Here is a 16,428-nt window from a genome sequence, read left to right as displayed (position 1 = left end):
TGAAGGGAGTGAATGTTTAGGGTGGTGGATGGGGTGCCAATCAAGCGGGCTGCTTTATCTTGGATGGTGTCGAGCTTCTTGAGTGTTGTTGGAGCTGCACTCATCCAAGCAAGTGGAGAGTATTCCATCACACTCCTGACTTGAAGATGGTGGAAAGGCTTTGGGGAGTCAGCAGGTGAGTCACTCGCCGCAGAATACCCAGCCTCTGACCTGCTCTCGTAGCCACAGTATTTATATGGCTGGTCCAGTTAAGTTTCTGGTCAATGGTGACCCCCAGGATGTTGATGGTGGGGGATTCGGCGATGGTAATGCCGTTGAATGTCAAGGGGAGGTGGTTAGACTCTCTCTTGTTGGAGATGGTCATTGCCTGGCGCGAATGTTACTTGCCACTTATGAGCCCAAGCCTGGATGTTGTCCAGGTCTTGCTGCATGCGGGCTCGGATTGCTTCATTATTTGAGGGGTTGCGAATGGAACTGAACACTGTGCAGTCATCAGCGAACATCCCCATTTCTGACCTGATGATGGAGGGAAGGTCATTGATGAAGCAGCTGAAGATGGTTGGGCCTAGGACACTGCCCTGAGGAACTCCTGCAGCAATGTCCTGGGGCTGAGATGATTGGCCTCCAACAACCACTATCATCTTCCTTTGTGCTAGGTATGACTCCAGCCACTGGAGAGTTTTCCCCCTGATTCCCATTGACTTCAATTTTACTAGGGCTCCTTGGTGCCACACTCGGTCAAATGCTGCCTTGATGTCAAGGGAAGTCACTCTCACCTCACCTCTGGAATTCAGCTCTTTTGTCCATGTTTGGACCAAGGCTGTAATGAGGTCTGGAGCCGAGTGGTCCTGGCGGAACCCAAACTGAGCATCGGTGAGCAGATTATTGGTGAGTAAGTGCCGCTTGATAGCATTGTTGATGACACCTTCCATCACTTTGCTGATGATTGAGGGTAGACTGATAATTGGCCGGATTGGATTTGTCCTGCTTTTTGTGGACATGACATACCTGGGCAATTTTCCACATTGTCGGGTAGATGCCAGTGTTGTAGCTGTACTGGAACAGCTTGGCTAGAGGCGCAGCTAGTTCTGGAGCACAAGTCTTCAGCACTACAGCTGGGATGTTGTCGTTGGCCCATAGCCTTTGCTGTATCCAGTGCACTCAGCCATTTCTTGATATCACGTGGAGTGAATCGAATTGGCCGAAGACTGGCTTCCGTGACGGTGGGGATATTGGGAGGAGGCCGAGATGGATCATCCACTCGGCGCTTCTGGCTGAAGATGGTTGCAAATGCATCAGCCTTGTCTTTTGCTCTGCCATCTTTGAGGATGGGGATGTTCACTGAGTCTCCTCCTCCCGTTAGTTGTTTAATTGTCCACTACCATTCACGACTGGATGTGGCAGGACTGCAGAGCTTTGATCTGATCTGTTCATTGTGGAATCGCTTAGCTCTGTCAATAGCATGTTGCTTCCGCTGTTTAGCATGCATGTAGTCCTGAGTTGTAGCTTCACCAGGTTGGTACCTCATTTTTAGGTACGCCTGGTGCTGCTCCTGGCATGCTCTTCTACACTCCTCATTGAACCAGGGTTGATCCTCTGGCTTGTTGGTAATGGTAGAGTGAGGAATACGCCGGGCCATGAGGTTACAGATTGTGCTGGAATACAATTCTGCTGCTGATGGCCCACAGCGCCTCATGGATGCCCAGTTTTGAGCTGCTAGATCTGTTCTGAATCTATCCCATTTAGCACGGTGGTAGTGCCACACAACGTTGGATGGTGTCCTCAGTGCGAAGACGGGACTTCGTCTCCACGTGGACTGCGCGGTGGTCACTCCTACCAATACTGTCATGGGCAGATGCATTTGCGACAGGTAGATTGGTGAGGACGAGGTCAAGTAAGTTTTTCCCTCGTGTTGGTTCGCTCACCACCTGCCGCAGGCCCAGTCAAGCAGCTATGTCCTTCAGGACTCGGCCAGCTCGGTCAGTAGTGGTGCTGCCGAGCCACTCTTGGTGATGGACATTGAAGTCCCCCACCCAGAGTACATTTTGTGCCCTTGCTACCCTCAGTGCTTCCTCCAAGTGGTGCTCAACATGGAGGAGGACTGATTCATCAGCTGAGGGAGGACGGTAGGTGGTAATCAGCAGGAGGTTTCCTTGCCCATGTCTGACCTGATGCCATGAGATTTCATGGGGTCCGGAGTCAATGTTGAGGACTCCCAGGGCCACTCCCTCCTGACTGTTTATCACTGTACCGCCACCTCTGGTCGGTCTGTCCTGCCGTTGGAACAGGACATACCCAGGGATGGTGATGGAAGAGTCTGGGACGTTGGCTGAAAGGTATGATTCTGTGAGTATGGCTATGTCAGGCTGTTGCTTGACTGGTCTGTGGGACAGCTCTCCCAATTTTGGCACAAGTCCTCAGATGTTAGTAAGGAGGACTTTGCAGGGTCGACTGGGCTTGGTTTGCCGTTGTCGTGTCCGGTGCCCAGTGGTCCGATGCCGGGTGGTCCGTCGGGTTTTATTCTTATTATGACTTTTCGTAGCGAGATTTTACAACTGAGTGGCTTGCTAGGCCATTTCAGAGGGCAATTAAGAATCAACCACATTGCTGTGGGTCTGGAGTCACATATAGGCCAAACCAGGTAAGGACGGCAGGTTTCCTTCCCTAAAGGACATTAGTGAACCAGATGGGTTTTTACGACAATCCGGAAGTTTCATGGCCACCATTACTGATACTAGTATTTTAATTCCAGATTTTTTTTTATTTAATTGAATATAATTAATTGAATTTAAATTCGCCAGCTGCCGTGGTGGGATTTGAACTCATGACTCTGGATTTTAGTCCAGGCCTCTGGATTACTAGTCCAGTAACATAACCACTATGCTACCGTACCCTTAGTTCCCCATAATCACTACTCTGAAGTACTTGCATCATTCCACAATTTGCTCCCCTATCTCCTTCCCACTATTTGGAGGCCTATAGCATACACCCAGCAACACAATAGCTCCTCTATTGTTCCATAATTCGAACCAAATAGATTCTGTCTTTGAACCCTCGAGTACACCATCCTTTTCTAGTGCTGTAATAGTGGGCCCGATATTAGCACCCGCTATCGGGTGCGTTCCTGGCGGGGGGGCTCCGAAAATCGGGTAATCCCGGAGCGGGTCGGGAGCCCAGCTCCAACCCGCCCACTTCCGGGTTCCCCACAGACTCGCTGACGTGCGCGCGCAGCCCCCGCATGTGGGACTCCCGCAGGCAATTAAAGCCGGCGGGGTGCCACTTAACAGTATTAATTCTGCTATTTCAGGTCGTTAACAGACCTGATTAAGGGAATATTTCAGGAGGGGTGGGATTTTAGAAACAACTGAGACTGTTTCCTGTACTGGCGGAAACACTCCCAGTTCAAATGGACGTGTTGCAGCCATCAGCCTGTGGCAGCTGCAAAGGTCCATTTGACAGGGGGGGAGGGGGGCGACCCTCACTCATTGCAGGAGGCCACTCTGTCACTTGGGACAAAGTTTGGCCTCCACCACCCTCCTCCTAACAATAAAATTCACCAACTTGCACACTTACCCCGGGGTCCAGACACATATCCCTACCTTGCGGACCCCCTCAGATGTACATCTTCCGGATGGGGGCCGCTGTAGCTGCAGTCATGACCTCCTCGGAGGGCGAACAGCATCAACAGCCTCGCTGGCCACGCCGACCACCTCTGACACGTGGAGCTCCACAACACAGTGCTGTGACACATCCACCTGCACAGCAGGAGGGAGGGCAACCGCAGAGAGAGATGCTTCGCAGAGGGCACTACCCTCGCCACAGGGTCCACAGACCGAGGCTCAGCTTCCTGGACCTCTCTGAGCAGCAGGACACACAGAGGTCAGAGTCACTCGACATGTAGTCGTGGACATCTGCGGCCTCCTTCATGCCGAACTGCTCCCGGCTGGCCCGAGCACCATCTTCTTACCTGTCACTGTCAAAGTCACCACTGCCCTCAACAACTTCTCCTCCGCATCCTTCCAGGGTGCCACCGGGGACATCGCCGACGTCTCTCAGTCGTCTGCACAAAAGAGCCCTGCAAATACACCCACACCCACTCTGCAGTGACACAATGGGTGGCATCAGTTGTGGGTCTTCATTGTGATCCTCAGGAAAGGGCATTATGGCACAAACCAGACAAGATTCGCAAAGACGTGGCAGTAGTGGTGCCAATATAATATGTAATGTGAGTTGCTCAGAAATTAAATATAAGTAAAAACCATGACAAACACTCAAACACCCTTGTGCATCCCCTTCATGCTCACAACACGTTTGCCTTACGCTTCCTACTGCACATATGTGATGCATGCCCTGTGGCTGCAGCACAGGTAATGGCAGGTTGATTGAGTGAGGCTGACCGTGAAAGAGATGCATGAGAGGGTGAATATGAGATAGAGCCATGAGATTGTATGAGGATTGGGTTGAGTGGCAGTGGCGGGATGAGTACTGGCGAGGTGAGTAAGTGCAGGTAAGATGAGGATGAGCTTTGAGTGGGTGTGAGGAGTGATGTGACAGATGGAGTGTAGGGGAATGAGTAAGTGTACTCACTTTGGCTGACCTACTTCGGTCATTGCAGCGCCTCCTGCACTGTATGCAGATGCGTGATATGTTGGTGGTGCAGGTGACCTCCTCTGCCACCTCGAGCCAGGCTTTCTTGGTGGCAGAGGCAGGCCGCTTCCTCCCGCCCGCCGGGGAGAAGATCTCTGTCCTCCCCCTCCTCCTCACCCCATCCAATGATACCTGGAGTGAGGCATCATTAACCTGGGAGCAGCCTTCCCCCTGGGCTGCTCATGCTGTAATTTTTCCTATTTGTTGCAGCATCTGTCAGTGGAGGACTGCCCCTTTAAATAGAGCTCCTCCAGTTGACAGACCTTACTGCGTATGCGCAGTCCGCCCGACTCGCAGCTCAGCAGCGGGGAACCCGGAAGACCAGGTAAGTGGATCCAATTAGGCTGCGATCGCACGCCGGGCAGACTGATTTCACCGGGCACGTCACCCACGCACCCAGTCGCCCCCCCGTCGCGAACCCGCCGCCCTCCTAATATCGAGCCCAGTATCTTTGATCAATACTGCCACCTCCCCCTTTTTTTCCTTCCCTATCTTTTCTGAATACATTGTAGCCAGGAATATTAAGTGCCCAATCCTCCCCTTATTTGAGCCAGGTCTCTGTTATTGCCACTATATCATAATCCCCTGTGGTTACTTGTGCCTGCAGCTCACCAACCTTATTTACCATGATCAGTGTATTTTTGCACATGCACTTTAAACACATCTTAGTCTGCCTCGCATTTCCCCCTGTCTGATCCCTCCTATTTCTGTACTACTCTTCATTCTAATAATTGTTCATCTCTCCCAGTCCTCTATGCATCTTGTATCTCCTCTCTAATGCTTGATCCTGGTTATTTTATAACGCAAAATGATTAAGATATAATGGAATCGACTGATCAGGAGCACTCATTGTGAAATACATTAATTGAAAGTAAAAGAAAATATATTGTACAGAGAGAATATGGCTGGGAGCATAATGACATCATCTTAAGGGGTGCCACTAATGAAACAAACCACAAGAATTAAGCCTGAGTTGTTCACAAAGAGTGTTTTTTCCCCTCAAACACTTACATTTCTTTTAACATATAAAGAGATTCTTTACCTTTTTGGGACTATTCAGTTTTAGCTTTAGGGTTCCTGTATTCCATTACTCCCCTGACCTGCCATCATTTCAGTTTTAGATTCAGAACCCCTAATATTTACAGGGAGGCAGGGAGGGAGCGGGGAGGTCCAAAACGGCCAAAGAATCGGGGATCCATGGGGACTGTCCCCGACAATCAGGAGGTGAGCAGATCAGGGCTTGTGGGGGGTGGGGGATTGCTGATCGCAGCTCGCAGCAGGTACTGGAGAGAGAGGCTGCAATCAGCAGAAAGGAGACCGAAGGCTCCTCCTGGCCCACAAGGAGTGATATAAAAGGCACTTACCTTCTGGAGCCGGTCGCACGTCTCCACTTCACTGCTGGGTTTCCCAAAGCTTGGGAAACCCAATCAGCAACAGTTAAATTTAAACAGGCTCCCAATTGCACTATGGGAGCCTGATTTAAATATGTTAATGAAGTGTCCCGCCTCTCCAAGACTGGACACTTGCTCGGCACACTACCCGCCGCCGTAAAAATGGTGGCAAGCGCATACTCATTGGGTTGGGGTCGTGTTTTGTGTCTTTTCAGGTTTAACCTCCTCCCACCCATCATTGGGGGGGAGGGGTTAATATCGTGCCTAGGGTTCCTATATTCCACTACCCTGCCACCATTTCAGTTTTAGATTTAGGGTGCCTATTAGGGATGCTAACCTTCCGGTTTGCTAGGGAGTCTCCCGGAAATGGCTATTCATTTCCCAGGCACTGCTGCTGCCAACTTGGGTGAAAAGTTTGTTGTATGGGCAGTTTGCGCATGCGCATTATCTGGAGCGTCGCCACTTGCAGCCAATCAGCTGTTTGGCCCTCCGATGATGTTACTTTGGTATTGCTCCAAACGCGATTCTCCCTGGCCTGATCTTATGAGCCTTTCCGTAATCCTGGTCCCTAATGGTGGATGCCCCTACCCACAATGCACTGCATAACAGAATATGCCCTATCCATTTTAGTGGAAACCGTGTGCAGCCACTTGAGGGGCCCTTTGTACGTGGAAGAAGCACTTCACCAGTGCAGCAAGTCTGGGGGGAATTTTAACCCCACAGGACAGGGGAGGGGCGGGGTTTAAAAATCTCAAAAATTGGAAACCCGACCCCAATGCGCCCATTTCCGGTTTGGAGTTGGGGGCCGGGAGACTAACCTGCTCTCCAGAGGCGGGTCCATCATTTAAATATTTGAATGGGGCTGCACGCCTCAAATTTCAGCAGGCTTTTAGATTTAACACCTGCGAGCCACGTTTCCCAGGGCTCGGGAAACCTGACAGCTGGAGGAGTGCGAGAACAGTCTGATCTAGCAGATAAGTGTCTTTCCAGCACTGCTTGAGGGCCAGGAAGAGCGGGAGTGCTTCCCCCCGGCCCCCAAGCAAACCTGCTTTCCTCCCCACAATCATCCGACCCCCTTCCTCTTCCCGAGATTTCCCCCCCCCACCCCCTGGCCCCTGGCCTCTGATCTCCCCAAGGCCTCCCTCCGCTCCCCAGCTGTGGTCTGGTGCCGTAGGCCTTCCCACACGGCAGCCAGCCAGCCTCTCAATCTGGTTTGCTGCCGGCAGGGAACAGAAGGAAAAAATTTAAATGAGGTCCTGTCATTAAATTCGGCAAGACCTCCAGGTTATCAACATTTCCGGGCTGCCACCCCTCCACCCCGTGAATCCCCGTATTAATCCTACGTGTTAATTTATTGATTATACTGACAACTTCACCAAATATGCAACAACCAGTACCGACTAAAATGCAACATTACTCTGGTGATCGGTTATAATTATGGTGCATGGAGCATATTTAGTCTTACTTATCACAAACTTCACACTACACAAGTCTGGATGTCTGGTGAATTTGCTGAGTTTTTCTTCAATCAAGTTGTCAGTTAAAACCTTGCATATCAAAAAATCCACTGAATGCACTGAATATACTCATATTATTATGGCCTGGAATTTGCTCAGAGCGGCGAACGAACACGCCCATCGCTCATTAGACTTAAATTTGCCCACAAACGATCTACGGACTTTAGTGCGGGAACTTCCTCTATCAATGAGCTGCAATAAGTGCAGCGTCCTCTCCCGGGAATCTGTGAGCTGCGTGAACAGGGAAAGGATCGCTCTGTCCCCTCAACCAATCAGAATGAAGCATTCTTGACCAGCAGAGTCAGAAGCAGGAAGTGAAAGCTACAACAGTTAATCCAATGTTAAGTCAGTTAGAGAAAGTGAAATAAAGAGCAGGTAAGAAATATTGAATTAAAAGACAGAAAAAAAGTAAAAGAATAAAAATTGAAAAAAACATTTTTAAAAAAATCTCCAACAATTAAAATTGGAAGGAATGAGACTCCTCATTTTTAAAAGTTGACTTTCAGTGCCAGAGGGGTTGTTTGGCAGTCATTAACACTTAGCACACTATTAAAAGTTAGTTTAGACCTTAAAATAAACCCAGCGTACCTTTTTCTGTGTAGATTAATTTGTTTCCATCTGGGCAGTGTAGCAACATCAGGCAGGTCCATTTATTTCACAAGCGAGCTATCCTACCCACGCAGCTTTCAAACGAGCAGGGAATCGCATAGAGCAACTTCCAGATTTGCGTGTTTGACTGAGCATGCGCGCTTGCCGGAAGTTGCTATTCCATTTGCCGTTGAATAATGGTGAGCGCTGTTCGGCTCTCCGTTATTTTTAGAACAAATTCCGGGCCAACGTCTTAGGAAAATGTTACATTTCAAGAAAGAGAATTTCAAAATTGTAGAGAAGCATTTAAATTTACTCTTGGGGGAAAAAAGGTAACAGTTTTCTTCAAGAGACTGCTAACGGCTTCAATGCGCAAATTAACAGGCATTTAGGAAAGGTCAGACTGTTGTTCTTAATAATGTGATATCTGAATGATAAAGCTGACAACCTTTTTCCTGAACCCTCTTCTGATGCCACAGTGACTGACCTCATGAGAGGTCGGTGTGGGAGAGAAAACCCCGAAATCTGTTGAAATTTGATTGGCAATTTACAGAGATGTTTTCCACTTTTAGAAATCGGGATATTAATCTTGCCACTTTTATTTTAATGATAACTAATAGAATTACACGGAATGTGCAGCACAGAAACAGGCGATTTGGCCCAACTGGTCCATGATGGTGTTTATGCTCCACACACGCCTTCTCCCACCCTTCTTCATCTAACTATTCCATTCTCCCTCAGGTGTTTATCTAGCTTCCCCTTAAATACAAGTGCTAACTACTCCAGTTTCTGCTGGGTGAATTTGGTCTACACTATAGGATTTCTTTAGCCTTACCAGCAGAAATCTGGCCAATCAGGACTCACTTGCAATAACACTCATTTTGCACCTCAAGTGGTTTGATGGCCTGTTAACTACTAAAGCAATGGCCAAGACAGTTAATCCTGCTCTAAATATTAGGAAATAAATTAAGCATAGCATTGAAATGGTACAGCCTGATTGACAATTCTGTTTGTCCGATTTTGAAAGACAATGTTATTATCTCAGGTGCTAGTCGCAAAGTATTTACTCTCGTGTGTAATCAAACATCTGAATTTTGAAATCAGAAACAAAGATTAAATTTACAAACTGTATGCATCATCTACTTGTCATGGTTGCATTAAAAACTGTGGGGCAATAATGCAATAACATTTGCAAACTGTAGGCAGATGTCTTTTGATCGCATGTCATGTGATCCAATGCCACATGATCAGACCTCCAGGAATACACCAAACCAGAGTTAGTAACCTTAATTCCTATATTCCATTACTCCATGACCTGCCACTATTTCAGTTTTAGATTCAGGGTTCCTTTATTCCATTACCCCCATGACCTCAACATGCAGCTGTCAGGTCACACAACAGGAAAACCTCGTGTTTTATAACTTTATGATGTCAAACCGGCAATAGAATAGGGTTGCCTAACAGAAAAATAATACACTCCATTTTACTAAGGACTACCATGACTTCCACATTGTTTGAAAATAATGGTCTTGTTCTCTAGGAGAAAAAATGCCTTCTAATACTCTTGACTGGATTTACAACAACTCTAATAACAGAAAAAGCAGCTGCTGCTATTTACTTACCTTAAAACTCCAGCCCAGCATATTCCAATTATCAAAGAGAGTTTCTATTAATAACAAAGCAGCCTCTGGGTCTAACCCGTTCCTCTCCCTTCCAAAAATTCTCCTTGCTATTATGCTTCACTGTCAATATTGAAGAAGCAATACTGTTTACTTTTTACTTCTTAAAAATGTACAGCATAAAGAGTTTTGTTTTATTTCTTCGTATAAAATAATCTCTTAATTGGGGCCTGAATCCTTCAGCACATCAAAAGTGATTCTGGGTGATGTACTGAGACAGATTAAATCAGCTCATTGCATTCAGCACTTTAGAACAAGAAAAGCATTGAAAAAGAGCATTTTTAATTTTGAGGGTACAGTGGAAAGGAGTGAGACAATTTTTTTTTTAAATTGACAACTTTTTTTCTGCTCAGTGTCAGAATCACCTATTTCTTTGCTAATTGGATTTACACAGGATTGCTCCTTAACTGCAAATATACTAGGGGTGCAAAAACATATTCTTTTCAAACTCGCTTGTGAAATTTCACACATACTATTATATTAATGCAAGTGATCTGTACTAGCACAGACCCTAAAACCACCAGAAAGTAGTTGCCAAAAACTTTCTCTTTTAACCCTTCAAAGTAGGGCCAAACAACAAATACCAACACAAAATAAGAATGCATCATTGCATTCACGTCGAGCACTGAACACACCCAATTAAACTAAGAATCAGAGGGGAAAATTAACATATACACTTACCACATCTTACATCTTTTGTCCTCAAATGTTACCAGAGCACATGAAGCAACCTATAACCAAAAGAAATGTAAATCAGACTCGGAGCAGAGTAACATTTTAAACCACGATATGTATACATTAGTATCCAAGAATTGAAAGAATGTTATGCAGCACAGGAATGAACTGAATGCTGACATGCAGTGTGACGCTACAATTCAGGATTACACTTATATAACAAGGTCAATCCTGCCAAGCTAACAACTTTCCTAATCAAATGCTGCACTACTGAGATGGAGATCTCCGGGGAAGCGGTAGTCGTCAACAGTACTTGCAAGCAAAAACACCCAAACAGTTCCATGGACATCTGCTCAGAGGGACCGGCAATGAGTTGAGATTAAACTTTATTTGTTTCATTTATTTGAAAGGGGTTGGGAAAAGGGCTTTCCAATTTTCACCCTCACACAGCACTTTCCTGGCACTAAAGTTGAACAAAATTACAAGGATCGGCGACATAAACAAAACCATAAAAGTGTCTTGCAAGATCAGTAAGTTCAAAAAGACACATCGTTTAGTGAATTTAGATTTTTTTTTCATTTTTTGGAGTATATTCACCATCAAATCTTTCAACTTCTTAAACAGATCAGCTGCAGTACACATACACATATGAAACAGTCTACACACTACTGGCAGTGATCTTACTGGTACGCAGACATCTACATCTGCTCTCTTTCCAAACCACTGATCTTGGATACTATTACTGAACATTTTCCAGAGATCAGACTTCCAAGATGACAACATGGGGCTCCATTAAGGATTATACTTCCTTAAAACCGTATGTAATATTCTCATTAAACATGACCGTCCGTTCAATTCCCCCACCCCTAATTAAATACAAACTCAGATTTCAGCTTTCAAACATCACTCACCTCATAGACAAAGAACATATGAAGTTCAGAAACTAACAGAAATACAGACCCTTCCTGATATAATAGTGTGGACCATGCCAAACTGGCGACACGAGGATATGTCAGATACCAAGCGCAATACTGCACCAGCACCTGTTGTGAGACATACACTGACAATCGGCCATTTGACTACCATTAACCAATCACATTGAAGTACTGAAGTGGAACAGTTCTGACTATCTCTAGGCTGTCTAGCTGTGTGCTTAAACAAGACTTTAATGTGTTAGATTTATGTTCTTCAAAAATTTGCACACTATGGATTTACAGCAGCTTCTGTAAATTCCAATACAAAAGAATAATACAGCAACGCAGCAATCTCGTCCACTGTTAATTTTGCAATGATTTTCCTTAATTAAGTATTTTCATATTTGCATTATAACTTGTTCTTGATGCATTTCATTAAAAAAGTTTTCACAGTTTGCTACAGCTTAGTAACAATAAGTTCAGCTGCAAACACACTTTGCTGCAGATGGACCAAACCCAAATCGTGTTAAAGTGTGAATTTACATTCCCCACAAAGATATCAAGCTTTCCAAATAATGAAACTAAATCTTTTAGAATAATTAACTGGTACCTACATTCTGATAAAAAAAAAGGGGGATAAAAACATTTGAACATCTTGCATTATCAATAATGAGATGATGGGACTGAAGGAAAAAGGATTTCAATTCTCATAATTTTAAACTTTTATTTAAAACATACCACATAAAAGAGGACACAATTACTGCTTCTCCTCTGTGGTACATCCACAGCGGCTGGTTACTGTGGTTCTCCGTATCCGCTTTCTGGATCTTAGTTAAATAAGCTCTGATTTTGACCCTGTCCGACTGATGGAAATGGGGCGGATGGGTGATTAAAATGGCAGCAGACTGCCTATCTTACTGCCCACTGCCATTTTAACCTCGTTTTTCTCGGAGGAGGCTGAGGTGCCCGACACAGGCAACCCTGGGGCCGCATGTATATATTAAAATTGGAATCCCATGGAGCAATTACAGACCCCAAAGAAATTTTAACTAATCGCGGCAGTCCCACCCAGTGCTGGACCCACCAGTAAAACCTGGCAGCAAGCGAATCTGGGGCCAGGATTGCTCCTCCAAGCCCCACAAGGAAACCTTGGACCTCCACTTCTTCAAGCTTCCCTCCCCCTCCCCCAATCTTGATGCCCTCCCTTCCAAGGTGACATGAGGAAAAACATTTTTTTACACAGCGAGTGGTTAGGATCTGGAATGCACTACCCTAAGGGGTGGTGAAGGCAGATTCAATCATGGCCTTCAAAACAGAACTGGATAAGTACTTGAGAGGACAAAATTTGCAGGGTTATGGGGAAAGGGCAGGGGAAGTGGGACTAGCTGGATTGTTCTTGCATAGAACCAGCGCGGACTCGATAGGCCGAATGGCCTCCTTCTGTGCTGTAATCTTTCTATGATTCTATGATTCAACCCTCCCGCCTAAGTACTTAGCTGACTGCAGGGGACTGTTACTTTCGGGACCCCAACAGCTGCCTCCTGCCGCCTAAAATCTTGCTGGCTAGCTAGCACTTCCCACTGGGTTCAGGCAGGACACTGACTGGGCGCATGCAGATGTGTCCCAGGAGTTAAAATGTCCCAGGCCTCATGCTACAGAGGGCAGAATGCTTTCCAAACCATCTCGACCCCCATCCACACAATTCCTGCCAAGAGTTAAAATCCAGTATATAATGTTTACATGAAATTATCATATTTAAGCTATAAATTTGTTGGGAGGGAAGATCTCAGTTTTTTCTAGCTTTATTAGACTCCATGAGTATCACTACATCATCATGTCCTATGGGAAAAGTTTCAAACACCTACTGATTACAGTAGCTGTTGCTATAGTCTGTTAACTATACTACAATAGTGAAATACCAGAATAGAGGTATAATACAGCAATTTCATTGGGGCTAAACCCAAGGAATTCTACTTCCTAACTGTCCAACCAGAACAACACAATCCAGATCTCAGCAGAACTCCAACGCTATTGGCGTATCAGCTGCTCATGTTATCCAGTGCTACAGAAAGCAAAATGAGATGTTCAACATTATAAGACATCATGATAATATAAATAAGGAAAAACTACTTCCACTGATCAGTGAGTCAGTAACTAGAGGGAATAAATTTAAGATTGTCACCAAAAGAACAAAGTGAGAGGTTAGTAGAACATTTTGTTTAGGTAGAGGGCTGTTAGGACATAGAATGCCTGGAAGCAGAACCTACAATGACTTTTAAAACATAGATAACTATTTGAACAATAAAAAATGTAAAAAGGTGTGGGGAAAGTGCAAGAGAATGGGAATAAGTGGTTAGCTCTTTCAGAAAGTAGGCACAGGCACGATGGGCCAAATGCCCTCCTACTTTGCTGTAAAATTCCATAGTTTACAATTTATATGCAATTTTTCCTCATCTCCTGGATAAAAGCCAAACCACAACCCAAAACCACAACCAAATAAAAACATATACATCACCCTTGCAGAACAAAGAAAATGACATAACATATTGTAACAAATGTTCCTTTGTTCACAGAGAAGGTGGGGAAGGTTGACTCTAAGATGCTAATGGCCACATAGATGAGAACGCAAATTCTTCCTATATCCTCAATGAGACAGTGACTCATCTATCGTGAATATGTGCAAACAGGCATCATGTGCAATACGCGCGCAAATGTCTGTTTCGCCAACGAGATCTTTTATGTCCACCCAAACAAATAGACGGGGCCTCGGTTTAACATCTCATTCAAAAAAGCACTTCCGGCAATGCAGCACTCTTTTAGTACTGCACTGAGGTGACAGATTCACACGTCACACTAGTTGCAACCAACATTACGTGCTGAAATCCTAGATTGAAGCTTGGAACCACAATCTTCCGACTTAGATTCGAAAATGCTACTACTCATTACTGTAAGCTCATCCTTCGTGTACCCTTGTTGTGCTATATAGCATCTGCCTAATGTCTTTGCTTCTGTAAATCATAATTATAAATAAATTTGATCAATAGTTTTAACCTGAATAAAGTGAATCTAGGCTTTGATATTTGCTGCCTTCCAATTGACAGGTAATGTAGTGTAGATACTACACACATTCCAGTGCACAGTGTTACTACTAAACAGTGTAATTGTTAGCCCTGAGCTAATCAAACCCAAGAAATATGCTCTCATATCATGAGGAGTAGGGTGATCTGCTTACGGCACAACTATTGAAAGAGAAACATTGTGTACAAACTGCATTGTGTTCTTGTTACAATACAGTTTATTGTTCAGGAAACCCATCCACGGGTCATCAGCATCTTCTTCAGGATGTCCATGCACAGGCATTCCTAAGCTATGACTTGCTATTACTTTATTAAATTAATAACTTAAACTAGATAAATTAATTAGTTAATAGAACTAAAAATAATCGAATGAATAAAAACTTTAACTAATTAAATATATAAAACAAGGTTAGATAAGGATGGCAGGGCACGTAGTGTGTCGTAACTGCAGCATGTGGGAGTTGGTGGAGACCAGTGAGATCCTGCACAACCACATCTGCAGTAAATGTCTGCAACTCGAGGAACTTTGGCTCAGAGTTGGTGAGCTGGAGTCCAAGCTGCAGACATTGCAATGCATCAGGAAGGAGGATGAGTTATCTGGACACTTTGATCCAGGAGGCAGTCACACCCCTTAGGTTAGGTAGTAGTTTAGATTTGGTCAGTGGTCAGGGACAGGAGGATGTGACTACGAGACAGGCAGGTAGGATATAATGATGGAGGAGCCTCAGCCTTTATCCTTGTCCAACAGGTGTGAGGTACTTGCTACCTGTGTGAATGAGAACAAAGACTGCAGGGAGGATGGGCAAACTGACCACAACACCCTGGTACAGGAGGCCATTCAAACGGGGGGAGTAAAAAGGAATGTGGTAGTAGTAGGGGATAGATACTGTTCTCTGCAGCCGTGATCTGGAGTCCCAAAGTCTGTGTTACTGCCCGGTGCCAGGGTTAAGTACATCTCCTCGCGGCTGGAAAAGAACTTGGAGCATGAGGGGGAGGATCCAGTTGTCGTGGTCTATATAGGAACCAATGACATAGGCAGAACTAGGAATGAGGTTCTACTGAGGGAGTTTGAGGAGTTAGGATCTAAATTAAAAAGCAGAACCTCAAAAGGTAATAATCACTGGATTACAACCTGAGCCACGTGCAAATTGGCATAGGGACAAACATATTAGATGGTTAAATGCATGGCTGAAACAGTGGTGTGGGAAGCAGGGGTTTCAATTCATGGGGCACTGGCACCAGTACTGGGGAAGGAGGGAGCTGTTCCATTGGGACGGGCTCCACAAAAACCGGGCTCGGACCAGTGTCCTGGCAAATCAAATAACTAGAGTGGTAGTTAGGGCTTTAAACTAATAAGGAGGGGGGAGGGTTCAGGTGAGGGTAATTTTATCAGTCTAAAAAGAAAAGTCAAGGCCATAGACCAGAGTAGCGATTTGGGTAAAAACAAGCAGAGTGTGTCAGGAAGAGACAGAGAGTTTAACAAACGTAATAGGGCATTAGTGATTGAGGTCACATCAGGGAAAAAAAGTAAAAAAGTTAAATTAAAAGGAGCTGTATCTGAATGCACAAAGCATGCATAACAAGATAGATGAATTAATGGAACAAAGAGAGATAACTGGATTTAATCTAGTAGCCATTACTGAGATGTGGTTGCAGGTGAGGCAAGGTTGGGAACTAAATATTCCAGGGTACTTGACTTTTAGAAAAGATAGGCAAAATGGAAAAGGAAGGAGGGTAGCCCTGATAATAAAGGATGAGATAAAGACAGTAGTGAGAAAGGATCTTAGCTCAGAAAGTCAGGATGTAGAATCAGTATGGGTGGAGCTAAGAAATAACAAAGGGCAGAAAACGCTGATGGGAGTAGTTTGCAGGCCCTCTAACAGTAGTTATAGTGTTGGACAGAGTAAATATCAAGAAATCAGAGGAGCATGTAACAAAGG

General features: G+C 45.1%; 1 protein-coding gene across 18 annotated transcripts in view; it reads right to left on the bottom strand.

The window, feature by feature from the left end:
• Nucleotides 1–16,428, bottom strand: part of LOC137318255 (cAMP-regulated phosphoprotein 21-like) — a 455,290-nt gene that overhangs the window by 261,316 nt on the left and 177,546 nt on the right. For 15 of the 18 annotated variants that reach the window (XM_067981189.1, XM_067981224.1, XM_067981218.1 and 12 more), the window contains one exon: nucleotides 10,504–10,553. The gene's annotated coding sequence lies outside the window, so the exon portion shown is untranslated. Of the gene's footprint in view, nucleotides 1–10,503; nucleotides 10,554–11,408; nucleotides 11,496–16,428 lie in introns of those variants that run through there. The other 3 variants (XM_067981208.1, XM_067981210.1, XM_067981211.1) reach the window with 1 other exon arrangement.

This window comes from Heptranchias perlo, chromosome 3, assembly GCF_035084215.1.
Source record: "Heptranchias perlo isolate sHepPer1 chromosome 3, sHepPer1.hap1, whole genome shotgun sequence".
NCBI classification, from domain to species: domain Eukaryota; kingdom Metazoa; phylum Chordata; class Chondrichthyes; order Hexanchiformes; family Hexanchidae; genus Heptranchias; species Heptranchias perlo.
This window is presented reverse-complemented; position numbering and strand designations above follow the sequence as displayed.